At 43.4% G+C, this 23,605-nt stretch overlaps 1 protein-coding gene and 1 long non-coding RNA gene across 2 annotated transcripts in view; both read left to right on the top strand.

Annotated features, from left to right (window-relative positions):
* LOC122940412 (zinc finger protein 260-like) overlaps positions 1-23,605 on the top strand; it is a 127,413-nt gene that overhangs the window by 63,995 nt on the left and 39,813 nt on the right. The window lies entirely within an intron of this gene.
* On the top strand, positions 610-21,897 carry LOC122940484. The gene is made up of 3 exons (XR_006390309.1): positions 610-785; positions 21,566-21,709; positions 21,839-21,897. It is a non-coding gene; the product is annotated as an uncharacterized LOC122940484 (long non-coding RNA).

The raw sequence follows: 23,605 nt of genomic DNA, 5'->3' as shown, positions 1-23,605 counted from the left end.
TGTAGTAACTGAACATTACACATACACAGCTCTGCTACATGGACATGACAGAGACTCCGCTGTAGTAACTGAACATTACACATACACAGCTCTGCTGCACACACCCATACAAGTCTTCAGAGGCAAATTACACATAAACAGCTTTGCTGCATTCAGATACAGCTCAACTACATAAACATTACAGGTCTACAGTACTGCTGCATACACACTGAAAATAGAAAACAGCACAGCAGAGCCCTGCATACACAGAGCAGATAAACCTGGTAATGTGATTTCTGTGACTCCTCCCACATATGATCACATGGTCATTACATCACCACAGGTCCTTCACTTCCTCCTGAAACACAGCCTGGAGCCTGACTCCTCCTACACATGATCATGACATCATCACAGGTCCTTTACTTACTTCTGCAGCACAGCCTGGAGCCTGACTCCTCCTACACATGATCACATGGTCATGACATCTTCACAGGTCCTTTACTTCCTCCTGCAGCACAGTCTGGAGCCTGACTCCGCCCACATTTGGTCACATGGTCCTCACAGGTCCTATACTTTCTCCTGTAGTACAATGTGGAGCCTGACTCCGCTCACATTTGGTCACATGGTAATGACATCATCACAGGTCCTGTACCTTCTCCTATAGTACAACCAGGAGTCTGACTCGTTCTGTAAACGCAGGAAGAAATAGAAGCACAGGACGCTCCACGGTGAAGGACACGCCCCGCCCAGGTAGCTGGAACACTCACCAGCTCCACACATGTAAGACTCTGCAGCGCCATCCGCAGGTAATGAACAGATTCCCAACAACCTGAAGCAGGAAGTAAGCACGCAGGGTTCCGGGGCAGGACACCAGCGGAAAGATATTAACCCCTTAGTGACCACCCATACACTGCTGCTTTTTTATCGCTGCCCAGTTTAAGCGCTGCACAAGTCCCCATCTAACAGCCCGGACTGGTAGGAGCGCCGATCCCGGCTGTTTAACACTTTACATGCTGCGGGCAATGCGGCTGCGATTGCGGAGTGTCGATGTGTGTGAAGGCTGGCTGGGGTCTCGTGTAGGCCCAGACCAGCGTTGAGTAGTTTCCTCTCCAGCGCCGCCTGCTGGTCAATGTTACAATAGCATTGCCATTAAAATGCAATGTACTATAGGGATAATTCATTACATTTTAAAGGGGTTTTCGACATACCCTTATTTTCACCCCGGCAGCCCCCCTGATGTTGGCATCGGAGCAAGGGCTCTTTTGTTTACCGTAACACACTGCCGTGCGGAAGCTTCCGCAGTGTGTTTGGTGATGTCACCGGCTCTGATGGGCGGGCTTTAGCGCTGCCTTAGCCTGTAAAACGGTGTAAAAGCCTGTAAAAAGTGCTAAAGGCCGCCCATCAGTGCCAGTGACATCACCGGGCTTCCTGGCAGCCCCATGGAGAGCCCGGTACGTCACTGGATCTCCAAAAAATGCTTTTACCCTGCGCGATTTAGCGCAGGGCAAAGGAGAGCATCGGAGCATGAAGTCAGGGAGGCAGCCTGGGTGAAAATGGAGGAATGTCCAGCTCTGAACACGGACAACCCCTTTAAAAGCTGTCAATTAACCACCTCCGGACCGCCTAACGCAGATTCGCGTTCCGGAGGTGGCAGGCTGGCGCACAGTCACGCATATATGCGTCATCTCGCGAGACGCGAGATTTCCTGTGAACGCGTGCACACAGGCGCGCGCGCTCACAGGAACGGAAGGTAAGCGAGTGGATCTCCAGCCTGCCAGCAGCGATCGCTCGCTGGCAGGCTGGAGATCCGAATTTTTTAACCCCTAACAGGTATATTAGACGCTGTTTTCATAACAGCGTCTAATAAACCTCCTACCTGGTCCTCTGGTGGTCCCTTTTGTTAGGATCGACCACCAGAGGACTCAGGTAGGTCAGTACAGTCGCACCAAACACCACACTACACTACACCCCCCCCCCCCGTCACTTATTAACCCCTTATAAACCCCTGATCACCCATGATCACCCCATATAAACTCCCTGATCACCCCCCTGTCATTGATCACTGCCCTGTCATTGATCACCCCCCTGTCAGGCTCCGTTCAGACATCCGTATGATTTTTACGGATCCACGGATACATGGATCGGATCCGCAAAAAGCATACGGACGTCTGAATGGAGCCTTACAGGGGGGTGATCAATGACAGGCGGGTGATCACCCATATACACTCCCTGATCACCCCCTGTCATTGATCACCCCCCTGTCATTGATCACCCCCCTGTCATTGATCACTCCCCTGTAAGGCTCCATTCAGACGTCCGCATGATTTTTACGGATCCATGGATACATGGATCGGATCCGCAAAACACATGCGGACGTCTGAATGGAGCCTTACAGGGGGGGTGATCAGTGACAGGGGGGTGATCACCCTGATTACCCTGATCACCCCCTGTCATTGATAACCCCCCTGTAAGGCTCCATTCAGACGTCCGCATGCGTTCTGTGGATCCGATACATGTATCCATGGATCCGTAAAAAATCATGCGGATGTCTGAATGGAGCCTTACAGGGGGGGTGATCAGTGACAGGGGGGTGATCACCCTGATTACCCTGATCACCCCCTGTCATTGATAACCCCCCTGTAAGGCTCCATTCAGACGTCCGCATGCGTTCTGTGGATCCGATACATGTATCCATGGATCCGTAAAAAATCATGCGGATGTCTGAATGGAGCCTTACAGGGGGGGTGATCAGTGACAGGGGGGTGATCACCCTGATTACCCTGATCAACCCCTGTCATTGATAACCCCCCTGTAAGGCTCCATTCAGACGTCCGCATGCGTTCTGTGGATCCGATCCATGTATCCATGGATCCGTAAAAAATCATGCGGATGTCTGAATGGAGCCTTACAGGGGGGGTGATCAGTGACAGGGGGGTGATCACCCTGATTACCCTGATCACCCCCTGTCATTGATAACCCCCCTGTAAGGCTCCATTCAGACGTCCGCATGCGTTCTGTGGATCCGATACATGTATCCATGGATCCGTAAAAAATCATGCGGATGTCTGAATGGAGCCTTACAGGGGGGGTGATCAGTGACAGGGGGGTGATCACCCTGATTACCCTGATCACCCCCTGTCATTGATAACCCCCCTGTAAGGCTCCATTCAGACGTCCGCATGCGTTCTGTGGATCCGATACATGTATCCATGGATCCGTAAAAAATCATGCGGATGTCTGAATGGAGCCTTACAGGGGGGGTGATCAGTGACAGGGGGGTGATCACCCTGATCACCCCCTGTCATTGATAACCCCCCTGTAAGGCTCCATTCAGACGTCCGCATGCGTTCTGTGGATCCGATACATGTATCCATGGATCCGTAAAAAATCATGCGGATGTCTGAATGGAGCCTTACAGGGGGGGTGATCAGTGACAGGGGGGTGATCACCCTGATCACCCCCTGTCATTGATAACCCCCCTGTAAGGCTCCATTCAGACGTCCGCATGCGTTCTGTGGATCCGATACATGTATCCATGGATCCGTAAAAAATCATGCGGATGTCTGAATGGAGCCTTACAGGGGGGGTGATCAATGACAGGGGGTGATCACCCTGATTACCCTGATCACCCCCCTGTCATTGATAACCCCCCTGTAAGGCTCCATTCAGACGTCCGCATGCGTTCTGTGGATCCGATACATGTATCCATGGATCCGTAAAAAATCATGCGGATGTCTGAATGGAGCCTTACCGGGGGGGGGGGGGTGATCAATGACAGGGGGGTGATCAATGACAGGGGGTGATCAGGGAGTCTATATGGGTGATCACCCCCCTGTCATTGATCACCCCCCCCCCCCCCCCCCCCGGTAAGGCTCCATTCAGACATTTTTTTGGCACAAGTTAGCGGAAATTTTTTGTTTGTTTTTGTTTTTGTTTTTTCTTACTAAGTCTCATATTCCACTAACTTGTGTCAAAAAATAAAATCTCACGCACCATACCCCTCACGGAATCCAAATGCGTAAACATTTTTAGACATTTATATTCCAGACTTCTTCTCACGCTTTAGGGCCCCTAAAAAGCCAGGGCAGTATAAATACCCCACATGTGACATTTTGGAAAGAAGACACCCCAAGGTATTTGCTGAGGGGCATATTGAGTCCATGAAAGATTGAAATTTTTGTCCTAAGTTAGCGGAAAGTGAGACTTTGTGAGAAAAAAACAAAAAAAAATCAATATCCGCTAACTTATGCAAAAAAATAAAAATTCTATGAACTTGCCAGGCCCCTCATTGGATACCTTGGGGTGTCTTCTTTCCAAAGTGGGGTCACATGTGGGGTATTTATACTGCCCTGGCTTTTTAGGGGCCCGAAAGTGTGAGAAGAAGTCTGGGATCCAAATGTCTAAAAATGCCCTCCTAAAAGGAATTTGGGCCCCTTTGCGCATCTAGGCTGCAAAAAAGTGTCACACATCTGGTATCGCCGTACTCAGGAGAAGTTGGGGAATGTGTTTTGGGGTGTCATTTTACATATACCCATGCTGGGTGAGAGAAATATCTTGGTCAAATGCCAACTTTGTATAAAAAAATGGGAAAAGTTGTCTTTTGACAAGATATTTCTCTCACCCAGCATGGGTATATGTAAAATGGCACCCCAAAACACATTCCCCAACTTCTCCTGAGTACGGCGATACCAGATGTGTCACACTTTTTTGATGCCAAGGTGGGCAAAGGGGCGCATATTCCAAAGAGCACCTTTCGGATTTCACCGGTCATTTTTTTACAGATTTTGATTGCAAAGTACTTCTCACGCATCTGGGCCCCTAAATTGCCAGGGCAGTATAACTACACCACAAGTGACCCCATTTTGGAAAGAAGACACCCCAAGGTATTCCGTGAGGGGCCTGGCGAGTTCCTAGAATTTTTTATTTTTTGTCGCAAGTTAGTGGAATATGAGACTTTGTAAGGAAAAAAGAGAAAAAAAAAAAAATCATCATTTTCCGCTAACTTGTGACAAAAAATAAAAAATTCTAGGAACTCGCCATGCCCCTCACGGAATACCTTGGGGTGTCTTCTTTCCAAAATGGGGTCACTTGTGGGGTAGTTATACTGCCCTGGCAATTTAGGGGCCCAAATGTGTGAGAAGTACTTTGCAATCAAAATGTGTAAAAAATGGCCTGCGAAATCTGAAAGGTGCACTTTGGAATATGTGCCCCTTTGCCCACCTTGGCAGCAAAAAAGTGTGACACATGTGGTATCGCCGTACTCAGGAGAAGTTGGGGAATGTGTTTTGGGGTGTCATTTTACATATACCCATGCTGGATGAGAGAAATATCTTGGCAAAAGACAACTTTTCCCATTTTTTTATACAAAGTTGGCATTTGACCAAGATATTTTTCTCACCCAGCATGGGTATATGTAAAATGACACCCCAAAACACATTGCCCAACTTCTCCTGAGTACGGCGATACCAGATGTGTGACACTTTTTTGCTGCCAAGGTGGGCAAAGGGGCACATATTCCAAAGTGCACCTTTCAGATTTCGCAGGCCATTTTTTACACATTTTGATTGCAAAGTACTTCTCACACATTTGGGCCCCTAAATTGCCAGGGCAGTATAACTACCCCACAAGTGACCCCATTTTGGAAAGAAGACACCCCAAGGTATTCCGTGAGGGGCATGGCGAGTTCCTAGAATTTTTTATTTTTTGTCGCAAGTTAGTGGAATATGAGACTTTGTAAGAAAAAATAAATAAATAAAAATCATCATCATTTTCCGCTAACTTGTGACAAAAAATAAAAAGTTCTATGAACTCACTATGCCCATCAGCGAATACCTTAGGGTGTCTACTTTCCGAAATGGGGTCATTTGTGGGGGTTTTCTACTGTTTGGGCATTGTAGAACCTCAGGAATCATGACAGGTGCTCAGAAAGTCAGAGCTGTTTCAAAAAGCGGAAATTCACATTTTTGTACCATAGTTTGTAAATGCTATAACTTTTACCCAAACCATTTTTTTTTTGCCCAAACATTTTTTTTTATCAAAGACATGTAGAACAATAAATTTGGTGAAAAATTTATATATGGATGTCGTTTTTTTTGCAAAATTTTACAGCTGAAAGTGAAAAATGTCATTTTTTTGCAAAAAAAATCGTTACATTTTGATTAATAACAAAAAAAGTAAAAATGCCAGCAGCAATGAAATACCACCAAATGAAAGCTCTATTAGTGAGAAGAAAAGGAGGTAAAATTCATTTGGGTGGTAAGTTGCATGACCGAGCGATAAACGGTGAAAGGAGTGTAGTGCCGAAGTGTAAAAAGTGCTCTGGTCATGAAGGGGGTTTCACCTAGCGGGGCTGAAGTGGTTAAAATACTGTCTGTTATAGTCCCCCTTGTGGGACTATTAAATGGTAAAAAATAATACACATTTATTAAATAAAAAAATTCTATAAAAAAAAATTACACATTTTTTTTTAATTGAAAATAGCCCAGACTATATACATATCACATAAATAATCCCCTACGGTGAACGCCATAAAAAAAAATAAAAATACAGAATTGCTAATTTATTTTTAGTTGCTACCGAAAAAACTTAATTACAAGCGATTTACTCCAAAATGATACCAATGAGTCCGCAAAAATCAAGCCCCCACACAACTCCATAGAAAGAGAAATATAAAAGTTATGGATCTTGGAAAGCTGCAATGCAAAAACATTTTTTTCATCAGAAAGTTATGTGTACCCCAAAATAGCGCAATCAAAAACTACAACTTGTCCCACAAAAGACAAGACCTCATAAAGCGACCGTATATAGGCTGAAAAATTAAAACGTTATAGCTCTTGGAACGCGACGATGAAAAAAGGAAAAATAAATAAACGCTTGGTCAGTAAGGCTCAAAACAGGCTGTCGTTTGTAGAGAAGAAATAGAATGAACCTTTTTGATGGCGCTGTCAGCAGGAGTCACAGACAGGTAGGTATTGTTAACACAATACTTTTTTATTTTCAGTCAACGCGTTTCAGGGGCGGAGGGCCCCCTTCATCAGGACAATATACAACATACAGCCACATTCACATGTGGCAGTTATTTAAACTCAAAAAAGGCGCGTGAGGCCAAGGGGGGGGGGGGGGGGAAGGGCAGGGGTAAGTAAGCATCTTAAGATCGTGGAAAGCTGTCATCTAGTATTCAGTCCCTTAATGATCCCTTTAAAATTATATATAGTGTGGACCTGATTCATTTAAAAAAAGGGGAAATAAATAAGATAAAATGGTTATATATGGATATAGCTACAGTGGTTGAATTTGGTCATATTTTTAAAAGGTTATAGATGGATTGGTCTAGTATTAAGACTTTTTTGAGGGAGAGAAAAAAAAATAGGGGAGTGTAAAGTATGGTGGTTATTTGTGGTAGGATAATGATAAAAATGGAAAAAATAATAATTGGTGAATAATAAGTGATAATGTAAATGATAGTAAAAAAAAGTACGTGGAATGATATGAAGTTTGGTAGTTATATTGCTAACGGATAAAAGATTTTTTTAAAGATAAAAATATAAAATGTATATATATATATATATGTCTCTGTAGATAGAATGATAAAATAATATATATATATATATATATATATATATATATATGTGTGTATGTGCGTATACACATACCCACATCTACACACATGTGCACCCATATGTCTCATCATGCACGTGCAATTGTAGTTTGTATGCATAGCTGATTTCTAGTGAGGGAGGATAGGGGAAAAAAGCAACCGCACCAGGTTAACATATTTCAAATTAAAGGTTGGTGGCTATTGATACAATGTTCTAGTTGTTTTGTGAGGCTGTATCGGTTGTGGATCATAGACACAGTCTCACAAATGTAGCTAGCAGATTGTCTGTAAACAATAGTGCGGACTATAGCAATGAGGCCACCCTATTCAATTGCATGGGCCCCTTGCAGAGGAGAGGAAAGAGAAAAAAAAAAGAATTATATTAAATTTATATTAAAAGATGGTCTCATTAATTTCATTTAACCCATGGGGCGCAAGGGTATCCAATTGGTACATCCAGTAAACTTCTCGTCGCTGCAGTGTACTGAACCGATTATATGGGTTTTGTGGTATGAAATCAATTGGTGTGATTTTGATTGGATGTTTTTGTTTTTCTGGTGTGGAGGCACAATGTCTGGAGAGGCTATGTTTTTGGTAATGTTTTTGGATATTGTGCCTATGTTGGTTTAGCCTACAGTGTAACTCCTGGGTGGTACGCCCTACGTATTGAAGCCCGCAGCTACACTCAATTAGGTAGATGACATAACTGGATTGGCATGTCAGCTAATAAATCCAATAAATTACAGAGGGACAGAACAGATAAAGAACAAAATAAATACAGAATAATCAAGAATTTCGAGCACGATACCCACCATCAAGCTTCTAACGGGGATAAAGGGGGACAGACCCATATACCAGTTACAGCACACCAGCAAGGACCAGCGCAGTATCATAACACCAGATCGCGGTCCTTTATTAATAACCGCTACAAGAAGAATAACATGTCCTACCCACATAATGGAAAGGGTGAAATCAGGACGGACCCACACCGACCCAATCACATCTCCCAAAAAACCTCTGCTGTATCACCTTACCCTGTGGCTGGTCATGCTCCCTCCAGTATCTCTCATCAATCCCACACTGGACGCATTCCCAGTTTCCATCAGCGGCGATCGCTCCATCAGAAGCACACAGACGCCGCTCATCTCCACACTGTGGCACCCAACCATTACGTGCCGCCCAGCATCCCGCCGCCACTCCTGCTTACCACAGCAGCCTCCCTCGATACACACTTCAGTACTCACATACCGTCCTGCATCCAGCCGACACTCCTGTCAATTTCAGCGGCCGGCCAGCCTACACACTCCAGCCATCATATACCGTCCATCAATCTGCAGACATCACTGCCCACCCCGGCAGCCTCCCAGACCACGCAGTCCATTCATTTAGAAAACAACACCAACGATGATTTTATAGAGAAATTTAGGGCTCTAAAAACTAAATATTTTGAATATAAAAACCGACCCCGGGTTCCACCCATTGATTCCCTTACCCATGAACCAGTCAGTCTCCTAGAGGCTTCAAATTATAGTCTCACCACCGAGCCCTTGGTGCCTCTGCCGGCTTCTATTCCCCCTGTCATTAACCGCAATTTTCCACTCTCTCCGATCCCTACCACCTCCATTTCTGCGCCTCCAATAGATAGCCCCCCCCACAGACATTTCCCAACTGTGTAACCTCACCACACACGATACGCCCCCATTGGCGACCAAAGCCAATAATCAGGTCATTATCATTGACAATTCATTATCCGGCTCCTCTGCGCTAGGGCATGTCAAAACCACCCCACCTCCTGTCAGTCTTTCACAGCCCCTCCCCCTTCCCATAAATTCCCAATTAGTCACTCACCAGATCACCCAATATTTAAGACCAATTCCTGGAAAAAGAAAACTAGAACACGAGGCTGTAGGGGAGGCATCCAAAAAAAGGAAAATTGTCCAGACACTAGGGACAACCAAACATAAGTCCACCTCTACTATAAAAATCTTCAATCTCTCTTCTCACACACTCACTCCAACAGAAACCAAGGTGTTAGAGAAGGGTCTATCCTTTTGCCCCTTTAATACCGCCAATCCCTTCGAGTTGTTCCTAGATATACAAAAATTCTGGCGAAACCTTACAATTAAAAGGCATTTTGAAGTTGAAAATACCAAATTTCCCTCCAAAGGAGATACAATAGAACAACCAATAGAAACGGATCCATGCTCATTTAGACATCAGGATGTTAGACCAAAATCTAATTTTTTTCCCCTTCAAAGTCAGGGGCACCATATCCCTACTTTTTTTGATCTTATATCTTCCGAGATCAAAACAATGACCGCTATAACAACTAAGTCAAATAGAAAAGACAACCTTAGTATACCAGAAAAAAATGCCCTCAAAAAACTTAGTGAAAATGAAAATATAATTATCCGCCCCGCAGATAAAGGGGGTGGGATAGTTATCCAAGATTTTGCGGACTACGAGAAGGAGGCATTAAATATTCTCAATGATACAGTCTATTACGAAAAAATATCAGAAAACCCCTTCCCAGGTATAACTAAAGATCTTATAAAAATAATAAAAGACGCCCATGATAGAAATTATATAAATAAAAAAGAAAAAAACTTCCTAATACCAAGAGCCCCCTGCACTCCATACTTCTATCACCTCCCGAAAATACATAAAAATGGAAAACACCCTCCCGGTAGACCAATTGTGTCGAACACAAAATGTGCCACAAGCAACCTCTCACACTATCTCGACCTTTTCTTGCAACCTTATGTACGTACACTACCCTGTTATCTCCACGATTCCAGTCAGCTAATTCGGGAACTAAAAGACATCACGTGGAAAGATTCATACGCATTCTTCACCATGGACGTCGTAGCTCTTTATTCCAATATCCAACACAATTTGGGCATACAGTGTATAAAAACCGTTCTAGAGGGAGACCCCTCCCTGAAACCACCCCAAGTAGCCTTTCTCACAGACAGCTCACGCTTTATTTTAGAGAACAATTTCTTTATCTACAATAGCGTTACATATCATGAATGTAGAGGCACCGCAATGGGGACGAAAGTGGCGCCATCCTTCGCAAATCCGTTTAGGGGGGAGTTTGAAAAACTACACATCCAAAATACTATACCCCGGACCCAACAATTAGTGTACTACAAAAGGTACATCGATGATATCTTTATTATATGGGATGGGGACGAAAACACCGCTCTACAATTTTGTGATAAAATAAACAACACAAGCTGGGGAATAAAATGTACCCCTAAATACAGTAGAAGTGAGATCGAATTTCTGGATATCATCATCTCTACCAAAAACAATCAACTGGCTACTCAAACATACTTTAAATCTATTGATACAAATAGCTACATTAATTTCTCAAGTTTCCATAACAAAAAATGGTTAGAAAACATTCCATATAGTCAATATAAACGGATCCGACGAAACTGTACCCTTGATAGTGACTTTAAAAATCAGGCAAAAATCCTCAAAAAACAATTTATTGAGAAAGGCTATCCGAGGAAACTTATAAAAAACGCTTATGGTAGAACCATCACTGATACACAGGAAACTTGCCTACAGCCCAAAAACAGACAGGGGACAAACACAGAAATGAATATGAACTTTGTTACACAGTTCAATACATCCAACAACAGTATATGTACAATTTTTTTCAAAATACTGGTATATCCTACTTCAGGATCCATACCTTGCAAAACACTTACCGCCTAAGCCTAGAATGATTTACAGGAGAGCCCCAACATTTAAGAACCTCCTTGCCCCCAGCAAGCCGAAACAACACAATAATAAAAAAAAAACAGTTCTGTTGGCCCACTTTTACCATCTAAAAAACTAGGCAGCTACAAATGTGGAAAGAGTCGGTGTCTATGCTGCAAGACTATAACCAACAAATGTACAAATTTTTAGTCCAAAAAAAACGGGTCCACTTTCATGATAAAGCATCATCTGACATGCCAATCCAGTTATGTCATCTACCTAATTGAGTGTAGCTGCGGGCTTCAATACGTAGGGCGTACCACCCAGGAGTTACACTGTAGGCTAAACCAACATAGGCACAATATCCAAAAACATTACCAAAAACATAGCCTCTCCAGACATTGTGCCTCCACACCAGAAAAACAAAAACATCCAATCAAAATCACACCAATTGATTTCATACCACAAAACCCATATAACCGGTTCAGTACACTGCAGCGACGAGAAGTTTACTGGATGTACCAATTGGATACCCTTGCGCCCCATGGGTTAAATGAAATTAATGAGACCATCTTTTAATATAAATTTAATATAATTATTTTTTCTCTCTTTCCTCTCCTCTGCAAGGGGCCCATGCAATTGAATAGGGTGGCCTCATTGCTATAGTCCGCACTATTGTTTACAGACAATCTGCTAGCTACATTTGTGAGACTGTGTCTATGATCCACAACCGATACAGCCTCACAAAACAACTAGAACATTGTATCAATAGCCACCAACCTTTAATTTGAAATATGTTAACCTGGTGCGGTTGCTTTTTTCCCCTATCCTCCCTCACTAGAAATCAGCTATGCATACAAACTACAATTGCACGTGCATGATGAGACATATGGGTGCACATGTGTGTAGATGTGGGTATGTGTATGTGCACATACACATATATATTTTATTTTATCATTCTATCTACAGAGACATATATATATATATACATTTTATATTTTTATCTTTTAAAAAAATATTTTATCCGTTAGCAATATAAGTACCAAACTTCATATCATTCCACGCACATTTTTACTATCATTTACATTATCACTTATTATTCACCAATTATTATTTTTCTATTTTTTTCATTATCCTACCACAAATAACCACCATACTTTACACTCCCTTTTCCTTTTTTTTTTTTCTTTTTTTTCTTTTTATAGTCTTAATACTAGACTAATCCATCCCTCAACCTTTTTAAAAAGATGACCAAATTCAACTGCTGTAGCTATACCTATATATAACCATTTTATCTTATTTATTTCCCCTTCTTTAAAATGAATGAGGTCCACACTATATATAATTTTAAAGGGATCAGTAAGGGACTTAACAAGGGACTGAATACCAGATGACAGCTTTCCACGATCTTAAGATGCTTACTTACCCCCGCCCTTTCCCCCTCCCCCTGCTCCACCCCCCTTGGCCGCACGCGCCTTTTTTGAGTTTAAATAACTGCCACATGTGAATGTAGCTTTATGTTGTATATTGTCCTGATGAAGGGGGCCCTCCGCCCCTGAAACGCGTTGACTGAAAATAAAAAAGTATTGTGTTAACAATACCTACCTGTCTGTGACTCCTGCTGACAGCGCCATCAAAAAGGTTCATTCTATTTCTTCTCTACAAACGATACCTCTCCCCGACGATTGCTTCCAAGGCACGGGGCTGGAACCTAGGCAGCAGCGCAGGCACCCCGCATGCTCATCGGGCAAATCAGCACACGCTTCATATAGGTGTTGTGACTCATCACAACACCATCCGGTAAGAGTTTTCACTTACCTCTTTTACTAATTATCTTACTATACCACACATGAGGCGCTGCCTATCCAGGAGATCTCAGAGATGTGGACTGGAGCAGGGTGCGTTATATAGAAGACATATCCAGGAGATCTCAGAGATGTAGACTGGAGCAGGGGGCGTTATATAGAAGACATATCCAGGAGATCTCAGAGACGTGGACTGGAGCAGGGGGCGTTATATAGAAGACATATCCAGGAGATCTCAGAGACGTGGACTGGAGGAGGGGACGTTATATAGAAGACATATCCAGGAGATCTGAGAGACGGGGACTGGAGCAGGGGGCGTTATATAGAAGACATATCCAGGAGATCTCAGAGACATGGACTGGAGCAGGGGACGTTATATAGAAGACATATCCAGGAGATCTCAGAGACGTGGACTGGAGGAGGGGACGTTATATAGAAGACATATCCAGGAGATCTCAGAGACGTGGACTGGAGCAGGGGGCGTTATATAGAAGACATATCCAGGAGATCTCAGAGACGTGGACTGGAGCAGGGGACGTTATATAGAAGACATATCCAAGAGATCCCAGAGACGTGGACTGGAGGAGGGGGCGTTATATAGAAGACATATCCACGGGTTCTCAGAGACGTGGACTGGAGCAAGAGACGTTATATAAAATAGACATATCCAGGAGATCTCAGAGACGTGGACTGGAGGAGGGGGCGTTATATAGAAGACATATCCAGGAGATCTTAGAGACATGGACTCGAGCAGGGGGCATTATATAGAAGACATATCCAGGAGATCTCAGAGGTGTGGACTGGAAGAGGGGGTGTTATATAGAAGACATATCCAGGAGATCTCAGAGGTGTGTACTGCAAGAGGGGGTGTTATAGAGAAGACATATCCAGGAGATCTTAGAGACATGGACTGGAGCAAGGGACGTTATATAAAATAGACATATCCAGGGGATCTCAGAGACGTGGATTGGAGCAGGGGACGTTATATAGAATACATATCCAGGAGATCTCAGTGACATGGACTGGAGCAGGGGGCGTTATATGCAAGAGATATCTAAGAGATATCAGAGCAATGGACTGGAGCAGGGAACGTTATATAGAAGACATATCCAGGAGATCAGAGACGTGGACTGGAGAAGGGGGCGTTATATAGAAGACATATCCAGGAGATCTCAGAGACGTGGACTGGAGAAGGGGACGTTATATAGAAGACATATCCAGGAGATCTCAGAGACATGGACTGGAGCAGGGAACGTTATATAGAAGACATATCCAGGAGATCAGAGACGTGGACTGGAGAAGGGGGCGTTATATAGAAGACATATCCAGGAGATCTCAGAGACGTGGACTGGAGCAGGGGGCGTTATATAGAAGACATATCCAGGAGATCTCAGAGACTTGGCAATTACAAGAAGAGGATCACACCCCCAAGGATATATACAAACCGGATTCCAAAAAAGTTGGGACACTAAATAAATTGTGAATAAAAACTGAATGCAATGATGTGGAGATGGCAAATGTCAATATTTTATTTGTAATAGAACGTAGATGACAGATCAAACGTTTAATCCGAGTAAATGTATCATTTTAAAGGAAAAATACGTTGATTCAAATTTTCACGGTGTCAACAAATCCCCAAAAAGTTGGGACAAGTAGCAATAAGAGGCTGGAAAAAGTAAATTTGAGCATAACGAAGAGCTGGAAGACCAATTAACACTAATTAGGTCAATTGGCAACATGATTGGGTATAAAAAGAGCTTCTCAGAGTGGCAGTGTCTCTCAGAAGCCAAGATGGGTAGAGGATCACCAATTCCCACAATGTTGCGCAGAAAGATAGTGGAGCAATATCAGAAAGGTGTTACCCAGCGAAAAATCGCAAAGACTTTGCATCTATCATCATCAACTGTGCATAACATCATCCGAAGATTCAGAGAATCTGGAACAATCTCTGTGCGTAAGGGTCAAGGCCGTAAAACCATACTGGATGCCCGTGATCTCCGGGCCCTTAAACGACACTGCACCACAAACAGGAATGCTACTGTAAAGGAAATCACAGAATGGGCTCAGGAATACTTCCAGAAACCATTGTCAGTGAACACAATCCACCGTGCCATCCGCCGTTGCCAGCTGAAACTCTACAGTGCAAAAAAGAAGCCATTTCTAAGCAAGATCCACAAGCTCAGGCGTTTTCACTCGGCCAGGGATCATGTAAAATGGAGTGTGGCAAAATGGAAGACTGTTCTGTGGTCAGACGAGTCACGATTCAAAGTTCTTTTTGGAAATCTGGGACGCCATCCGGACCAAAGAGGACAAGGACAACCCAAGTTGTTATCAACGCTCAGTTCAGAAGCCTGCATCTCTGATGGTATGGGGTTGCATGAGTGCGTGTGGCATGGGCAGCTTGCATGTCTGGAAAGGCACCATCAATGCAGAAAAATATATTCAGGTTCTAGAACAACATATGCTCCCATCCAGACGGCATCTCTTTCAGGGAAGACCCTGCATTTTTCAACAAGATAATGCCAGACCACATTCTGCATCAATCACAACATCATGGCTGCGTAGGAGAAGGATCCGGGTACTGAAATGGCCAGTCTGCAGTCCAGATCTTTCACCTATAGAGAACATTTGGCCCATCATAAAGAGGAAGGTGCAACAAAGAAGGCCCAAGACGATGGAACAGTTAGAGGCCTGTATTAGACAAGAATGGGAGAGCATTCCTATTTCTAAACTTGAGAAACTGGTCTCCTCGGTCCCCAGACGTCTGTTGAGTGTTGTAAGAAGAAGGGGAGATGCCACACAGTGGTGAAAATGGCCTTGTCCCAACTTTTTGGGGATGTGTTGACACCATGAAATTCTGATTCAACATATTTTTCCCTTAAAATTGTACATTTTCTCAGTTTAAACTTTTTTTCCGTGATTTATGTTCTATTCTGAATAAAATATTAGAAGTTGGCACCTCCACATCATTGCATTCAGTTTTTATTCACGATTTGTATAGTGTCCCAACTTTTTTGGAATCCGGTTTGGAAATACAGGACACAAGGCCGAAGTTGGTTTCTTATTCAGAAGTTGCAGTGAGCGCCACGAGGGGAAATCAGATGAAAGTGGCATTAAAATACAAAAGACAGGAACAAAATGGGCAGAAAAGTGTGATTTAAAGACTGAAATGGATTCGGGCACTGATCTGACACTGGTGACATACAGAGGGTGGTGCCCGCACCATATGCAGGGGAGTTCAGCCCAAATAGGTTCTGGGCACAAGAACTGGCAGCAAAGTGGACAGACGGACACTGTCACTGATTTCAATAAGTAACTGGTGTTTTTAAAGGGTTAAATGAATGCGCCGGGCTGAACTGAAATATATATGATGTGGGGCATCACCCTCTGTGTGTTGGCAGTGTGAGATCTGTGGCCGAATTCATTTAACACTGTGGATGTCACTGTTATGGGGGGGGGGGGGCGCTGTGGACGTCACTGTTATGGGGGGGGGGCGCTGTGGACGTCACTGTTATGGGGGGGGGGGCGCTGTGGACGTCACTGTTATGGGGGGGCGCTGTGGATGTCACTGTTATGGGGGGGCGCTGTGGACGTCACTGTTATGGGGGGGCGCTGTGGACGCGCTGACGAGACAGAAATCATAGAACGGCGAAAGGAAATTCACAAGTAAAGTGACTAAAATAAATCATAGTAAAATCACCAACCCATAGTAACATAGTAGCATAGTACATAAGGCCGAAAAAAGACATTTGTCCATCCAGTTCGGCCTGTTATCCTGCAAGTTGATCCAGAGGAAGGCAAAAAAAACCTGTGAGGTAGAAGCCTATTTCTCCACTTTAGGGGAATAAAAAATTCCTTCCCGACTCCAATCAGGCAATCAGAATAACTCCCTGGATCAACGACCCCTCTCTAGTAGCTATAGCCGGTAATATTATTACACTCCAGAAATACATCCAGGCCCCTCTTGAATTCCTTTATTGTACTCACCATCACCACCTCCTCAGGCAGAGAGCTCCATAGTCTCACTGCTCTTATGTAAAGAATCCTCTTCTATGTTTGTGTACAAATCTTCTTTCCTCCAGACACAGAGGATGTCCCCTCGTCACAGTCACAGTCCTGGGGATAAATAGATGATGGGAGTGATCTCTGTACTGACCCCTGATATATTTATACATAGTAATTAGATCTCCTCTCAGTCGTCTTTTTTCTAAAGTGAATAACCCTAATGTTGATAATCTTTCAGGGTACTGTAGTTGCCCCATTCCAGTTATTACTTTAGTTGCCCTCCTCTGGACCTTCTCCAGCTCTGCTATGTCTGCCTTGTTTACAGGAGCCCAGAACTGTACACAGTACTCCATGTGTGGTCTGACTAGCGATTTGTAAAGTGGTAGGACTATGTTCTCATCACGGGCATTTATGCCCCTTCTGATGCAACCCATTATCTTATTTGCCTTGGCAGCAGCTGCCTGACACTGGTTTTTGCAGCTTAGTTTGCTGTTTATTAAAATTCCTAGATCCTTTTCCATGTCAGTGTTACCGAGTGTTTTATCATTTAATAAGTACGGGTGACTTGCATTATTCCTTCTCATGTGCATAACTTTACATTTGTCAGTGTTAAACCTCATCTGCCACTTATCTGCCCAAGCCTCCAATCTATCCAGATCCCTCTGTAGTAGTATACTGTCCTCTTCAGTGTTAATTACGTTACACAGTTTAGTGTCATCTGCGAAAATTGATACTTTACTATGCAAGCCTTCTACAAGATCATTAATAAATATATTGAAGAGAATAGGGCCCAATACTGACCCCTGAGGTACCCCACTAGTGACAGTGACCCAATCTGAGTATGTACCGTTAATAACCACCCTCTGTTTTCTATCACTGAGCCAGTTACTTACCCACATACAGACGTTTTCTCCCAGTCCGAGCATTCTCATTTTATATACTAACCTTTTATGTGGTACAGTGTCAAATGCTTTGGAGAAGTCCAGATACACGACATCCATTGATTCGCCACTGTCAAGTCTAGAACTTACCTCCTCATAGAAACTGATTAAATTAGTCTGACATGACCGATCCCTCACGAAGCCATGCTGATATGGCGTTATTTGCTTATTTCCGTTGAGATGCTCTAACATAGCATCTCTCAGAAAACCTTCAAACAGTTTACCTACAACAAATGTTAAACTTACCGGCCTATAGTTTCCAGGCTCTGTTTTTGGCCCCTTTTTGAATATTGGCACCACATTTGCCATGCGCCAATCCTGTGGGACATTCCCTGTCAGTATAGAATCTGCAAATATCAGAAATAAGGGTCTGGCTATGACATTACTTAATTCCTTTAGGATACGGGGTGTATGTCATCCGGTCGTTATGACAGACATCTGTAGGGGATGTGTCCTCCCTGACATGCGTTTCAGCTGCTGCCTTCATCATGGGGTTGGCGCTGCTGTGTGTGAGAAGTCTTTTATATCAGTGTATAATATGCAGTGCCTTGCAAAAGTATTCTCCCCCTTGACTTTTTTCATGTTTTGTTACATTACAGCCTTAAGGTCAATGTTTTGTTAATCTGAATTTTATGTGATGGATCAGAACACAATAGTCTAAGTTGGTGAAGTGAAATGAGAAAAATATATAAATAAAACTATTGTTTAGAAACAGAAAACAGAAAATTTGCATTAGCGTATGTATTCACCCCCTTTATTAGGAAGTCCATAAAAAGCTCTGGTGCAACCAAGTACCTTCAGAAGTCACATAGTTTGTGACATGATGTCACCTGTGGGCAATCTGTCACATGATCTGTCATTACATATACACACCAGAGGCTGCAACACCTAAGCAAGAGGCATCATTAACTAAACACTGCCATGAAGACAAAGGAACTCTCCAAACAAGTCAGGGACAATGTTGTTAAAAAGTACAAGTCAGGGTTAGGTTATAAAAAATAAAAAAAAATCCAAATCTTTGATGATCCCCAGGAGCACCATCAAATCTATCATAACAAAATGGAGAGAACATGGCACAACAGCAAACCTGCCAAGAGACGGCCGCCCACCAAAACCCACGGAGCAGGCAAGGAGGGCATTAATCAGAGAGGCAGCACAGAGACCTGAGGTAACCCTGGAGGAGCTGCAGAGTTCCACAGCAGAGACTGGAGTATCTGTACATAAGACGACAATAAGCCGTACGCTCCATAGAGTTGGGCTTTATGGCAGACTGCAAAGAAAGACAAAAAAGGGGGTCAGTCAGCACATACCAAACCGCAGGAGCACATTGCTATGGAAGGGAACAACATTAAAAGACAAAACATGCAATGCGACAACTCACTGCAATATAGAGTACAAAATTGCATAATAATTACAAGTGCTACACTATAAGTGAGAGATACTTGGCAAATCATTTTGTACCAAAATATTTGAGCCCGTCTGCCGCACGGCAAGGCGATCTCTGTGAGACGGGTTCCTAACACTAAATTCTACCTGTTATGTGCCATGACGGTTATCATACACTTCAGGGAGTGTAGGTTCCACATGCATGCTGGGTCTGCTTCAATAACTGTCATTTTGGGTGCCAAAATGGCCTCCACTGTATCCAATGAGTGCAGGTACCAACATGCATGCCGGCCACTCCACAACACTCCCGGTGCCAAATGGCCACCTCAAATCCTCAAAAAATCCATGTTAATTCCAGGTTGTGAGGCACCAAAATGCGAAAAAAAGTCGAGGAGGTGAATACTTTTGCAAGGCACTGTAATACTCACCACTTATTTATGTGGAGCATGCACTTACAGGAAGGAAGGAAACCCTGTCCCCTGCGACAAGAGGACGCGCAGGGGGAAATGGGACAGGAAGTGGTGGTCTCGTGCTCACCACGCCAGCACAGGGGAGAAGGAGCCAAGCAGAGTGCAGCACATGCGCGCATGATGAGGAGTATTAATGCTCCACATTGGAGAATGGCAGAATAACCCGGGGAAACAGGGAGAGATTCTGGAATTCCTTGGATTTTTTTATTCAATCCCTCCGGTGTCAGAGTCCGCATCCTGACCCTCCAGAAGTCTTCTCCACCGATCAGCCGTGCAGACCCCTCTCTACACCATGTGGGTATCAAACCGCCATCTTTATTATGTGTGATGGTGAAATGACGGACAAACTGCGGTTAGATTTCCCTTCAGAAAAAATTGGGAAAAATTCATTTTTCAAAATGTAAATTTCTCATCTTTTCCGGCAGATAGTGATACCTCGTAAACCAGTTATTACTTTACATCCCCCATATGTCTGCTTTATGTTCCTCATTCTGTAAATGTAATTTTATTGTTTTAGAACAGGCTTAGAAGTTTAGAAATATTTCTTATAATTTTTAGGCAAATTTCCCAAACCTGCTTTTTAAAGGGGTTCTCCGGGCTTTTAATATTGATGACCTATCGTCAAGATAGGACATCGGTATCGGATTGGCGGGGATTCGATATCCGGCACCCCCACAGCTCAGCTGTATGAGAAGAAGGCGCACCGTCTCCTGTCCTGCTCGCTGCTGCCATGTCTATAGCAAGTCGGAAGAGAGACAGGAGACGGCAGGCGCGCACAGCGTGTACCTTCTCTTCATACAGCTGATCGGCTGGGGGTGCCGGGTGTCGGACCCCCCCTCCCCGATCTGATATTGATGACCTCCGCTCACCTATGATCTCGATGCACTGCTGGATCCTATAGTTCTCTCCTGTGCTGGCACACTTACTTGCGCGTGTGTAGTAGGGATACGGGAACGCCGACTTCTGCTGTTCAATGTCCGGAATGTTATGAAGGATACGTTTATTCCTCTCAATAGGTTGGTGCCGCGATTACACTCGATGGATTAATACCGCAGTTACACCAGACGCTTTTCCAAACTGCACATTTTCTTCCTCAGTTGTTGCAATAGTATAAAAATGAGGGACCAATCGCTCCCTATCCGGAGCTGTGCTGATATCAGAACCTGGGCCGGACCGTGTCAGGCTGTTTTTTGTAGTATTCTAGTCATTCACAATGCACACCCTGCGGTTTTCTATAAACCTACAAATGATCTAGATTATAAAATCCAATATAAAGAAAATACAAAACATCCAAGTTGATCAACAAGTCATAAAACTGGGAATAAAGAAATCTAGAATAAAACAGACACATGTAGTGTAAAAGGGTTAATGTGGTCTTCATTCCGGGGTGTTACTTCGCTCTGCAGGTCTGTCTGCATTTTATTCTGTTTTTTATCCCAGTTTTATGACTTGTTGATCAACTCATGTTTTGTATTTTATATATACTGGACATATCATGAAACTGCCTTGGCCTCACACATGTTTCGTTTCACACATGTTCTGTATAAAAAGAGAGAACACAACATCTACACTTTATTATCTCCTCCGATGTCTCCTCTTATCTCCAGTTATTGTATTTTACATGGGATTTTGTAGGATTTTACATCGTCTCATCTTCTTCCCATTCAGGTTCCTACAATATAGGATCCGCTCAGTGGAGATCTTCTATATAAGATCCTTCTCCCGATTGAACCAACAAGGATGGACATGGACAAGATGGTGGAGAGGATAATAAATCTCACCCTAGAGATCCTCTTCCTGCTTACTGGAGAGGTAAGAGATTCTGATGATGTCACATTACATCATCTTCTCTATGTTACTAACAGATGGACATGACTGGAGAGGTGAGGGACTCTGGAGATGTATTAAGTGATATTTATTACTGTGTCTCTCCATAACCAGGACTACACAGTAGTGAAGAAGACCTCTAGTGGGTGCTGTCAGGACCCTGTGTCTGAAGGATGGGGAAGAACCCTGAGCCCAATCATGGAGCCTCCACCTCACCCCCTGATACATGAGGAAATCAATAGAGAGAAGATCCTAGAACTCACCAACAAGATGATTGAGCTGCTGACTGGAGAGGTGACACTGCTGGGAATGCTGGGACATTATACAGGAACGCTATGAAGGGATCTGGGTGATGACTATATGATTGTGTTGTCAGGTTCCTATAAGGTGTCAGGATGTCACCGTCTATTTCTCCATGGAGGAGTGGGAGTATTTAGAAGGACACAAAGATCAGTACAAGGACGTCATGATGGAGGATCACCGGCCTCTCACACATCCAGGTAATAGACATGACTAAATACACACATCCTCTCATTATCTGTATGCAAGGAATGAATTCAGTCACTGGATGTGTTTACTAATGTTGGAAATTGGCCACAACAACATCAAACTATTTTAAAGCAACTTCTTCAGGAGATTATTTTGTTTAAGCCTCATTCACACGTCAGTGTTTTGTCAGTGATTTCCATCAGTGATTGTAAGCCAGAACCAGGATTTGAGCCTCCACAGACATAAAGTATAGGGGAAACTCTGTACCTGTTCTGTGTTTAGATTCTCACCTGGTTTTGGCTTAAAATGTCTGATGGAAATCTGAAGAGCAGCAAGACCTCATTGAAGTCAATGTAAAATGTAGGCAGATTATGGCATAAGAGGTAAATGGAAGTGAATTACAGCCGTGGTAAAAGGCAGCGCTCTGTTATAAGTCCTGGACACCGTCCTTTATACCTCAGAGAACAAAGGAGTAATTAATATTTTAATTCCAGTTTTCCGCAGTGTGTCGCTGTACGTAGACTTCAGTGGTTTACACACAGATTCTATCATTATCATACGTAACCATAGATCTACACAAGTTACACCGACAACAACTGCTAATTGGATAAAAGTTCCTTATCACGATCTCTTGTTACATAAATAATTTTTTCCTGGGGCCTTCCATTAATCCTCTCCAATTCAAGTACCAATCTCCCTTTTTCTTTCCAAAGAGCCCCATGGTCCATAAATCCAAGATCGGCTCTTTCATTTATCACTGGTCCAACACCGAGGATCGATCCTGATCATAAACATGCAAATGGTTAGTTTTAATAGACAAATACATTTATTTTGGCCAAGGCTTCCACTTCTAGTGCAAATATTATCTACTTTCTAAATGTCACCATTCCATCATAACATCTTTAATCGATTTCCTAAAGGCCTCTATTTTCTCAGGAAAAGTAGTTGAGTACTAAAAGTACTCAGTATTCACTTCAAAATGGTGATTAACCCTTTAGCTAAGCTCCTTTTTGAGGTGTAAAAACAAGGGGGTCCTTTACTATTCTGAAATAAGCCTAAATTAGACGTATTTCAAGCACAGATGTCGGTGCAATGGGGGCGGCGGGTCTACATTTGTCGGTGTGGAGCGGGCGGAGAAGGGAACAGACCGGCAGGCCTGTCTTATTTACCATTTTCTACAAATGTTTCGGGTGTAGAAAAGGGTCTAAATGTAAGATAATTTGGAAGCTGTCTTACATTTAGAACTGGTGCTGGAAGCCCTGAAGTTATGTACAAGCCTTTTCATAACTTTGTCGGAACCACCGCCAGCTTAGGGCTTTGCTAAGACCTGAGCCTAAAACACAGGTCTTAAAAAATGTGCCCCAAGATGTATACCTAAGACAACATGGCTGA

This window comes from Bufo gargarizans, chromosome 6 (assembly GCF_014858855.1).
Source record: "Bufo gargarizans isolate SCDJY-AF-19 chromosome 6, ASM1485885v1, whole genome shotgun sequence".
Taxonomy (NCBI): Eukaryota; Metazoa; Chordata; class Amphibia; order Anura; family Bufonidae; genus Bufo; species Bufo gargarizans.
Note: the sequence above shows the minus strand (reverse complement) of the source record. Positions and strands in the feature narration are given on the sequence as shown.